Below are 11,977 nucleotides of genomic sequence, written 5' to 3'. Positions count from 1 at the left end.
TCACCACTATGAATTATCTGATACAGAAAAAGAGATGAATGTTTTTCATATATAAACGTTTTTCTATGGCTGATTATTATATAACTTGAATCCAAATCTAAACTAAATGAGAAAAAAAATATTACCATTCCATGGCAAGAAAAAGGAAATGTTCTATAGTACAATTAATAGAAATTTCAAAATCTTCCCCAGTAGAGATGGGTCAGAGAACAGTTATAAAATTTGAAATACTGAAAGGAGAGCTCAAAAAAACATTTTATGGAGTGAAGTGCTGTTAAGTATTTAACAACCAGCTCTACACACACAGAGAGACACCCCTGTTTTGTAGTGTTTACCAGTGTTCACAGTGTAAATACTCCTACCATGGCCAATAGCAATGTACTGATATAATTCAGTGAACATAGAGTTAGGGAGAGATGTGCATCGTTGGCCCTGGCATGACATTACTGCCCAGCTCTAACACACCACTCCCATATACAATGTAGGTATATACAAATGTATAAATAATAAAAGGTGAATATCTATGCCTGGTGATTCTATAATTACAATGCCACTAAAAATTACAAATATCTCCCCCACTGTGGTTCACTCCCTCTTATGCACAGCCATGTGTTCTTTTCAAATGAGATACTGAGTTTGTATTTACTTAACTCCCCTTGAGAGTTCACATCAAATACAAAGGTTGAAATCTTTTTTCAAAGTTAATGATGGTCTTCCCTGGTGGTGCAGTGGTTAAGAATCCGCCTGCCAATGCAGCGGACACGGGTTCGAGCCCTGGTCTGGGAAGATCCCAAATGCCGTGGAGCAACTAAGCCCTTGTGCCACAACTACTGAGCCTGCGCTCTAGAGCCCGCCAGCCACAACTACTGAAGCCCATGTGCCTAGACCCTGTGCTCTGCAACAAGAGAAGCCACCGCAATGAGAAGCCTGCACACTGCAACGAAGAGTAGCCCCCCTCACCACAACTAGAGAAAGCTCACACACAGCAACAAAGACCCAAAGCAGTCAAAAATTTTAAAAATAATAAAATTAAAGGAAAAAAAAGAGAAGCTATTAAAAAAAAAAAAAGAAACACTCTGTGGGAAGGCCTTTGTAAGGGTTAATTTCTTATTGAAGCATGGAAAAATATTTCCTGGTGAGAAATGATCACAAGAAGCACAAGAAGGCCTTTAAACTTAGTTCAAACCTTAATGCACATAAAATAATTCATGATGATATAAAACCTTGTGAATATAGGAAATGTGAAAAGAAATACAGAATGCATGAAAAACTTACCCAACACAAAAATTCACAGTGGTGTGAAAATCTAAACATGAGGAATGTAGGAAGGCATTACATATGCCTCTCGACCTGTTTGACATAGGTGAATTCATATTGGTGGAAGACCCTATAAATTTAAGAAATGTGGAAAGGCTTTTATAAGTAACTGTCAAGTTCCTGAATATGAGAATATTCATACTGATCTGAAATACTTTGAATGTTGGAAGATTTTTGCATTTACTTCAACCCTTATTATACAAAAGAGAATTAAAATTATGTAAAATTCCAGAAATGTAAGGAATGTGGAAAGGTGCTTAGAGTACACGGGAGCCTTAACATCAAAAAGTTATACTGGTGGGAAACCCTATGAATGAAAGGAATGAAGGAAGGCCTTTCATCATGTCTCATATCTTGTTCAACATGAGAAATTCATATTAGTGATAAAACCTATAGGTGAAAGAAATGTGGGTTGGCCATTAGAGATGGTTCAGCCCTTAAAGCACATCGAGTTATTCATATTGGTCTGAATTGATTAGAATATAAGGAATATAGGAATTCCTTTAGGCATAGCCAATCTCTGCTTAGCATCAGATAATTCCTACTACTGGGAAATTTCTGATTATGAATTATATTGATAGGCCTTCAGCAAATATTCCAACTCTTCTCTTAGCAAATACTCCAAATTTTCTCATATCAAAGAATTGATAATATAATCTACTCAACATAAAAGAGCTTCCAATTGTCACTCATGTATTAATCGAATATCAGACAATTTGAAATAGAGATAAATTCACAACAGATAGGGATTCTTGCTTGTTTATGCTTGCAACATTCACACCATGAGATCTGTTGGATATTTTAATTTAATTAACACGTTCTGTAATATCTACTCCTGAGCAACACCAGTAACATTTATTATCTCTCATCATTTTTACAGGTCAGAATTTTGGGAATAGGTGGCTGGGCAATTATGGCTTGGGGTTTCCCATGAGGCTGCAGTTTTCTCAAGGCTTGAGTGCAGCTGGATGATCCTCTTTATGAGCCTAAGAAGTTGATACTGTTGGAGTCCATTGTATGGAGAAAGGGGGGTGGCTTGGAATCTGGTGCCTGGTGAGGCGGCGAGCGGCATGAAGATCCCCATGTCCCCGCTCAAACTGACGGTCACGTTGCCGGGAAAACCACTCACCCGGAGAGAGCGCGGTAACCTCCTCTAGACTTGGGCAGAGGCCGCCCGTGCCCTGCCATCACACTGGGCGGGTTCTCTGCCTCTTCCATTGCTTTGCAGGAAACTGTGGAAAGCCTCTTCTTTCCGCCATGCTTCCACACTAGGCCCCCAACCTCTCCCCGCCTCCTTCTCCCCTCCCATCCAGTCCCCTCTCTTCTCCTCCCTTCCCCTTGCCGCCCCTCGGCAAGGCTTTCCTCCACTCTGCGAGGCCCCAACAGTCGGTCCGTATATTCCTCCAACCTTCCATTGAGCCGTGGATCCGTCCATCCTTTCTTCCGTCTATCGATCTGCTAGACCACTGGAAAACTTACGCCCCAGGCCCTTTCTAGAGCACTGGACACGGCCCGAGCCAGCCAGCCAGCCAGCCCCAGAGCCAGCCGGCCCCAGAGCCAGCCAGCCAGCCAGCCTTCTTCCTTTCTTCCTTCCTTCCCACCCTCCTTCCTTCCTTCCTTCCCTCCTTCCTTCCTTCCTTCCTTCCCGCCAGCCAGCCTTCTTCCTTTCTTCCTTCCCTCCTCCCTCCCTCCCTTCCTTCCTTCCTTCCTTCATTCCTTCCTTCCTCCCTCCCTCCCTCCCTTCCTTCCTCCCTTCCTTCCTTCCTCCCTTCCTTCCTTGCCTGCTTCCATCCGCTCATCTCTCCTTGCTTCCATCCATGTGCCAAAGGCACAGGGGCCGCAGGCGGCGCCTGCCCCTACGCCGGCCAGCCGCCAGAGGGCGCACCCTTATCACGCAGAGCCCCGGCCCCGTTTACTGAGTAACCCGGCAGTGCAACAAACGGGAAACCCGGGGCAACGAAGGCGTTTGTCTGCGCCCGCATGGTTCGAGGGCAGACTTCCACCAGTAGAATGCTGGTTGTCAGAGCCCAGGGAGGGGAGAGAGGAGGACGGAGGGCAGCGAGGGTTGTAGGGAGTGTGCGCCAGCCCTCCTGTCCTCAGGTTCTGGACATCCTAGATCTCTTGGTCTCTGCCACCGTCTCCGCCAGTGGCTGCCAAAGCTGGTGGGCAGACCAAAGCACGCCGGTTACTTCTGTGTATCCAAATCTCTATCGGCATGGGTGGGAATGGTGTCAAATGGGAAGAGGGTGTGCTATCTCATCTGGTGAGGCGGGGGCGAGGAACATCCCAGAGTCCCGGCTCGAAATGTGAACTGTGGTCGTGTCACCAGAAAATCCACTGACCCCGAAAGTGGTACCTCCCCTAGACGTGGGCAGAGGAGGCCCATGCCCTGGTGCCACACTGGTTTGGGGTGGCGGGTGAGACGGGGGTCCCTGCCTCTGCCTCTCCCAGTGCCTTGCAGGGATGTGATGCAAGGCCCTACTCCGCACAGTTCTTCCCAACTAGCCCCCACCTTCTACGCCCCCCTGCGCCCCTCCCACTCCATCCTGCTTGGTAAGCCTGGGCTGGCCCTTGCCGGCCTTTTCTCCACTCTTGGGAGCCCCAACAATCCGTCCATCTACTCATCCATCAGTCCTTCTTGCCTTTTGAACCATACATCCATCTGATGATGATTATCATTAAGAAACAATCCATTATAGGAAAAGAACAGAGTTATTGGAGCTAAAGTCATTTGTTTGGAGCCAAAGTGGAGCACACAATTTTCCTGGCACCTTCCTCTGTCAACAGGGGTTATAATCAATGCTTTATTTATTTATTCATTCATTCATTTACTTATTTATTTATGGCTCCGTTTGGTCTTCTTACTGCGAGGGTGTCTCTCTATTTGCATCAAGCTGGGGTACTCTTCTTTGTGGTACAGGGGTTTCTCATTGCAGTGGCTTCTCTTGTTGTGGAGTATGGGGTCTAGGTTCGCGGGTTCAGTATTTGTGGCTTCCAGGGCTCTACAGCACAGTCTCAGTAGCTGTGTCATATGGGTTTTGTTGTTCCCCTGCATGTGAGATCTTCCCAGAGTAGGGTTCGTACCCGTTTCCCCTGCATTGGCAGGCGGATTCTTAACCATTGCACCACCAGGGAAGTCCCTCTATTTCTTTCTTAGATTGAGTAGTAATTTGTTTTTCATTGACAAATGAAAAGAGAGTGGTAAGAGAAATTAATAGAGATGAGAGAGTGGTAAGATGAAATTAATAGAGATGTAAGTGGAAATTAATGAAATGGATAAGGAAAGCAGTAGCTAAAAGAACAAATGTGGTATAAGAGAAAAAATTTCTAGTCAAAAAGCAAAATCTTATTATTTAAGAAGAGTAAGAAAGGCTTCCCCACAAACAGAACAAGTGGATGCATTTATTTCCCATTTTTCCTTTACCAAAAAAAAAAAAAGATTAAAGTGAGTTCATTTAGTTGAGAAATACAAAATGTATTAACATGTGAGAACCAAAGAAAATGAGGATGACAGCAAATAGGAACTGTTGAAGAACTCTGGTATCAAAGGCCCTACACAGTTAGACATCTATTTGTGAGGCAATTTAACTGTATAAAACCTCTGAAGGCTCAGGTACGAAAGTGATGACCCTATAGAGATATTGGATCTGAAAACAGGAGAGTGGTTGAAGATTTGTACACAACTGGTTGCTCTCCTGCTTTACTTTCTGTCTTATGTAATCAAATACACTAAACGGGGGGTTTGATCTCTGGATGTATTGACCTGGAGAGGACGTATACCTGCACAAAGAAAGACAGTACTGAGGGATAGACAGAGTGAAAAACCATACCCCAGACTTTGGTCCTCTCAGGACCTTCCCCATCCTGGCCCCAAACACCAGTAACTTAGGAGACTGGAACTGTTCTCTGCTCTAAACTAAAAAACAGAGAACAGAGCTCTGGCAGTATCCCAATGAAAAGGCTGGCTCTGAAGTCTACCAGTTGAGAAGTTTTACCTCCCGACTGGAGGCAAGAATTGCTACACGTTTCAGGAAAGTATTCAATGTAAAAGGGAGAGAAGAATTCAAAAAATTAAATTTTTTTTTTGATTTGGACATAAAAGGCAAAAATGGACAAGGAAAGTTTAAACAAGTATAATTACTCTCTGAGAGATCAGAGATTACGTTGCTTCTGTAAATAAGAATAGAAAGCTATGAAGAAGGAAAAATTAGGCACAACTCATGAAAAATTCTTCTATCAAATACTAATTCCAGGAAGAGAACAAAAAACTTGAAATAGAGAAGACTGTCAAAAAGCAAAAATACAAGAAACACCCACAGAACTAGATCCTATAGACTGAAAGTGCTCACTTATACCTAGCATAAAAAATGTTTAAAAATCCACAACATAAATCATGAAATTTCAGTATATTGGGGATATAAATAGCAGTAAGTATTGGGAGGTGAACGAGAAGGAGTCATAAGATTACATACAAAGGAAGAGAAAACAATTGGCATTAGACTTGACAACATGAGCTACCAGAAAACTTTGAAGTAATGTTTCCAAATTGTGAATACTGGCAAAGCGTGAGGTAGAATAAAGACATGTTCAAGCACAAAAGACTCAAAAATTTATCTGTAACACACGCATCTTTTTTTTTTTTTTTTTTTTTTTTGGCAGCGCGGCTTGTGGGATCTTAGTGTCCCGACCAGGGATTGAAACTCGGGCCCTCGGAAGGGCAGAGTATTAACCACTGGACCGCCAGAGAATTCCCTCTAACACGTGCATCTTAAGGAAGCTGTTGGAAAAAGAACTTGAGCAGAAATGAAAAATTAGCAAAAATTAACTTAATTCCAGGAAACAGGAATCCAATTCAGGAAGACAATGGAAGTAAGTTTCATGATAAGTGTACAGTCTTGAAATGAGAGCCACAGAATGGAAGCCTGAGAGATTCTAATTGGATATTTGAACAACTGAAAAAAAAATCAGTGGACACTTAACACATCCACTGGAACATCTCTAAAAACTAGCAACAGGTACAAAGGAAGCTAACTAAATCCTTAATAAACAAAAATGTATCTTTGAAAAAATATACTTGGTTTTGAATTTAAAATAATTTACATAATTAGTATATTGACATAACCAATAATTGAGATATAACCAGATTTGAAGGTGGTCAAGGAGAAACAAGAAGGTAGAAGTTGTTTTGCTTTAAATGAAGTACTGATTGTTACACTGTACATTTTTATTGCTAAGGTGGACCAAAAAATGTTGCCTGCCATTTCAGTAAACAGAAAATATTGCCCGCCATCAAGCCATCTGCCATTGCAGCCACACCCGAAGGTGAGACCTGTGGAGAATTCAGGATGGAGGAAAACAGGATACTGGCCCTAGATAGTTAAGATGCATATCAAAGGAATAATCTCAATGAACCCAGACTCTTGCATCTTCCCATACACAGAAAAGCACTAAAATCATTAACTTGACATATCTGGTTTTTGTGATTAGCAGTAATATATATATGTATTTTTTGCGGTACGCGGGCCTCTCACTGCTGTGGCCTCTCCCGTTGCGGAGCACAGACTCCGGACGCGCAGGCTCAGCGGCCATGGCTCACAGGCCCAGCCGCTCCGCGGCATGTGGGATCTTCCCGGACCGGGGCACGAACCCGTGTCCCCTGCATCGGCAGGCGGACTGTCAACCACTGCGCCACCAGGGAAGCCCTAGCAGTAATAGTTTGATGTTTGACTCCTTTTACTGTTTTTGATTTTTGTTTTTTTTTTTTTCAGCAAAAAACTCTTATACCTCCTGGCTCCTCCCTTACCTCTTTGGGACAATTCCTCAGAGCTACCTGAGAGGCTGTATCCCAGGCTATCTTCCTCAGTAATGTCCTGAATAAAATTCTCAACATTTAGGTTGTACATATTTTTTTTCAGTTGACACTAAGGATATTTTTAACTACTAAAATGAGACTGATCTTTTAACTTAAAACTGTTCAAAGAGGGCTTCCCTGGTGGCGCAGTTGTTGAGAGTCCGCCTGCCGATGCAGGGGACGCGGGTTCGTGCCCCGGTCCGGGAAGATCCCACATGCCGCGGAGCGGCTAGGCCCGTGAGGCGTGGCCACTGAGCCTGCGCGTCCGGAGCCTGTGCTCCGCAACGGGAGAGGCCACAACAGTGAGAGGCCTGCGTACCGCAAACAAACAAACAAAACAAAAAAACTGTTTAAAGAAACTTTTATTATCCAGTGAAGACATTGAATTCATCCAAGATTTCATCTAGGAGCAGGGGGAAAAATACCCCTCAACCACAGAGGAATATTGCAAGTGCAATTATGAGAGAAAATAAAGTGCCCCTCTCTTTTGTTTTATGAAGTCCTATTGATTTCAACTTTACTTTCTGATTAATTGTCCACAAAAATGATGAATAAACTATAATAGGAACAGAAAAAAATTTTATTTGAGCCAAACTGAGGACTATATTCTTGAAGACAGCCTCTCAGATAACTTGGAGGAACTGCTCTGGAGAAGCATGGTTTTCAGCACAGTTTTATGTCTCGTCAGAACAAAGAACACCAAACAAGTCAGGGATACATTCCTTCAAGGTTTCAAGAAAACAAAACAAAAACAGATCAGCATGTACACAGTGAGTCAGTATGGCCTTGGCACCAAGGAAGTGAGTCTTATTGTCAAAGGAGTACCAACATTGGCGTCTCAGGAAGGGAGGCATTTAATATTTATCTTTAAAACAGACATTCTTCTGATCACTGCAGCTTTTTCTTTAATAACTGAAGCAGATGTACAATGTATGTTTGATAGGCCACAAACAGCCTGTTTTAGTTAGCATAAAGTTTGAATTAAATCATGTATAAGCCAGAAGGACTTCCCCATACCTCAATGTGTGAAAATCTCTCTCATCAGTATACTCCTACAATTCTAGGTCTCAGCAATAATGATAACCTTGCTTCTTCTTTTCCAATGTTGCCTGTGCTTGCAGTTACTCATCCAACTGCCAAATCACCACATTCCTGAGGGTACGCTTAAGACACTGATCATCAAAACTCTAACACCCAGTAACACAGTGACCCTCAAACACAGTGCCCATGGAAAGCAAGAACCAGAAGTGCTGGCCTGTCAAAACCATCCCAGAAATAACACACAATAGAGCTATCAGAGAAGAAAAATCTTACCTCTAGCCATCTTACGTTCTCAGCAGGGGCCCTTTAAAAAAGATTAACAGGAGAAAAACAATTTATTAATTTGTGTGCACATGTCATACGGGAAAGCCTTAACAAGAGCAATTCAAAGTATGGCTTAGAACTCCATCTCTTATAGCATCTTCAACAAAGAACATAAATTTATAGAGAAATGACAGGATAAAGAAAAGCAGTTTTCAGCTTCCAAGGGTGGCAAACTGTGGGAGGAAACTAATGGAGTAAAGTTTATTTGTAGATTCCTTTGGTGCCATCTATGGGCTAAGAATCTAGAGTTGTCTCCAGTAAAGGAGAATTTACATCCTGCTTTTAGGCAGAAATGGGGGAGGGTAGAGAGAGCTTTTCCTGCATTTGATGCTTCTAAATTGACCTTGGCTCAAAACTGTTCTTTTTTTAAATTTTTATTTATTAATTTATTTTTATTTTTGGCTGCGTTTGGTCTTCATTGCTGCGTGTGGGCTTTCTCTAGTTGAGGTGAGCGGGGGCTACTCTTCGTTGTGGTGCGTGGGCTTCTCATTGCGGTGGCTTCTCTTGTTGCAGAGCACGGGCTCTAGGCACACGGGCTTCAGTAGTTGTGGCTCGCGGGCTCTAGAGCGCAGGCTCAGTAGTTGTGGTGCATGGGCTTAGTTGCTCTGCGGCATGTGAGATCTTCCTGGACCAGGGCTCGAACCCTTGTCTCCTGCATTGGCAGGCAGATCCTTAACCACTGCGCCACCAGGGAAGCCCTTAAAACTATTTTTTATGTCAAAGAGGCATATGTTGGGGTGACACACTGTGGTTTCCTTCAGGGCACAGTCTTCACAGATACACATAATCTCAGGCACTTCACAAGGAAGCAACTGTAGGGCAGCAAACTTTGCCACGCCAAAATGTGTATCTTTGGCATGAGGATTAATTTAGGCAGATTATTTTTAAGAAACAGAAGACTCGGGAAGTTTTTCTTTTTACCTCCTCCTGAGCTGCCTAAAGAGTTTAGATAAAGGGCTGTTCCCAGAATAGAGCAGATATCTCACCAGAGATATCTGCAAAGAACAGGGGCTAAGTGTGGTGGGGAAACTCTTGGCAAGGGCTGGAGATGAGTCCACTACAAGTCCCATTGTTTCTGAGTAGCTCAGCAAACATTTGCTTACCAAATGTTTGCTTTTCCATGTGAATTGCCTTCTTTCCCTTTGAAGTCCCAAACCACTACCCCCAACATCCTCTTTTGTCTTTAGCTGAAGGGCTTCAGCTATTTTGGCAAGTTACTTAGTTTTCCTGGATCTCTCCCAAGTATACATGTTATTAAAATTTTGTTTGATTTTATTCTGTTAACCTGTCTCATGTCAACTTAACTCTTAGACTGTAAGCAGATAGGGTAAGGGGTCCCTGGAGAAAGAGAACCAGGAATGGCTTTCTTGACATAAGAGAGGCAATTTTGGCCTAAGCCATTTTGTGATCTGAGCCTGGCCACAATACTTGCTCTTGAACAGGCTAAGTAATAAATGATCTTAAGGGAACAAAGGAATGTAGGAACAGAGAAAAGGCAGTCAAACAATAGTGTAGTGATAAAACAGAGTCCTAGTTCCTCCTCAAGGGATATGATATTGGAGAGGCAGCAGCAGTGAGCGGTGGCGTGAAGCGAGATCTTAGTTCCCTGCCCAGGAATTGAACCTGGGTAGCCTGGATGAAAACCAGGAATCCTAGCCACTAAACCAGCAAGGGCTAGAGGCTAGAAGCAAAATTTCCCTGGCTCTTACCTCCATTGAAAACTGCATTTCTCGAGGCAAAAACTGTAAAAACAGGTACAAAGTTTATTATTAGCGACACAGCACAACAAGTGGGAGAGCACACAGAGAAACAGTTTGTTTAGTTAAGACAGAAGCAGGGCAGAGATACACACCCAAAGAGAAAGGATGTGGTCATCCTCTCTAATGAGGAGTGCAGTAAAGAGGCGGTTAAATCATTTATATATGGCACTTTTTCTGGGTCCTTGTTTACCTTTGGCCAACTATATGGTTTCTTTTTCCGCACCTGACCTGCCCTAGGACCCTCCCCAACATATGTGTGCAACTTCTTTCCAAGATGGATTCCAGCCCAGAGGCCTGTGGGAGGCCTTGGCACCACCTATTCTGGGGCGGTGACCGCTCCTTTTTGACCCTGAGGAGCCTTTCTGTGCATGTGCAATGTCTCTGTTGCCCCAAGGATGGGAGATCTATGACCTCTTGATCCTTTACTCAGACAGGGTTTAGCCCCTCTCTGTTCCTGCCATGACCGTTATCTTCAAGTGTCCTCAGGAGGCAAAGCCTGGCTATTTACTCTGTTTCTGTTGTTTCTATTTCGAAGTACAAACAGGAGACTGGGTGTAAATATCTAACCTGGAGCCCACCTATCTCCTGTTCTCAGGAAATGCAAACAGGAGGCTAGTTCTAAGTGTCCAGTCTGAAGGCATCTTTTTCTGCCCCAAGAAATGTAAACAGGAGGTCAGTTGTAAATGCCTAGCTTGAAGCCCATCTGTCTCCTGCCTCAGATATGCATAATAACATATCTTTGAGTTCTGCAGGAATTAAGGCCCCACCACCTGAGGTGGAGGACAGAATGATGATGTTTACCAGTCAACTAAAGCTTGGACTCTGTTGACCTTTGCCCCAATTCTATGTTGAATTCTCCTCTGCTCAAGCCCCTTCATGAATATGCATGTACCCTTAACTTAAAACTTCCCCAATTTTGCTGTTTAGGGAGACACTACATTGGGAAAGATCCCAGTGTTCTCCTTACATGCTGCAAGTAAGAATTCCTTCCTTCTCCCGACCTTTGGCTTGGTTGTGTCTTTTGGCTCGACACGCACCAAGAGGTGAACCCAGTTTTCAGGTAACAAGACCAGACAGAACTTGGAAGCATGGAGGAAAATTTCCTCCTCCTCAACACAACCAGACACCCCTAAACCCCACGTCACAGTCCAGCGTAATAGCATGCAACCTTCTGTCGTCCAACACAAGTTTGTGCACCCAAAGCACAGTGAGGCCAAACCGAAACGTCGGAACAAAGAAAGGTTTATTGCAGGGACAAGCAAGTAGAACAGGTGGCTCGTGCTCAGAAACCCCAAACTCCCTAATGGTTTTCTGGGAGAAGTTTTTATAGGCAAAATTTGGGGTGAGGGCTGCATGGTGTGTGACTTTCTTCTGATCGGTTGGTGGTGAGAGAACAGGACAATGTCCCAGGACATTTGTGCTCAGCCTGAAGTTGCCATCCTCCAACTGGGCGGTGGGGGGGTGGGGGTGGGTTTAGTTCCTGCAGAAGAACTCAAAGATATATTATTATGTGTATTCCTCGAGGAAGGACTAGCACTGTTTTACTGCTGCACTTTTTTTTTTTAATTTAATTTTATTTATTTTTCATCACATTGGGTCTTCGTTGCTGCGTGCGGCTTTCTCTGGTTGCGGCGAGCGGGGGCTACTCTTTGTTGTGGTGTGCAGGTTTCTCATTGCGGTAGCT

Source organism: Orcinus orca, chromosome 20 (assembly GCF_937001465.1).
Source record: "Orcinus orca chromosome 20, mOrcOrc1.1, whole genome shotgun sequence".
Lineage (NCBI taxonomy): Eukaryota > Metazoa > Chordata > Mammalia > Artiodactyla > Delphinidae > Orcinus > Orcinus orca.
Note: the sequence above shows the minus strand (reverse complement) of the source record.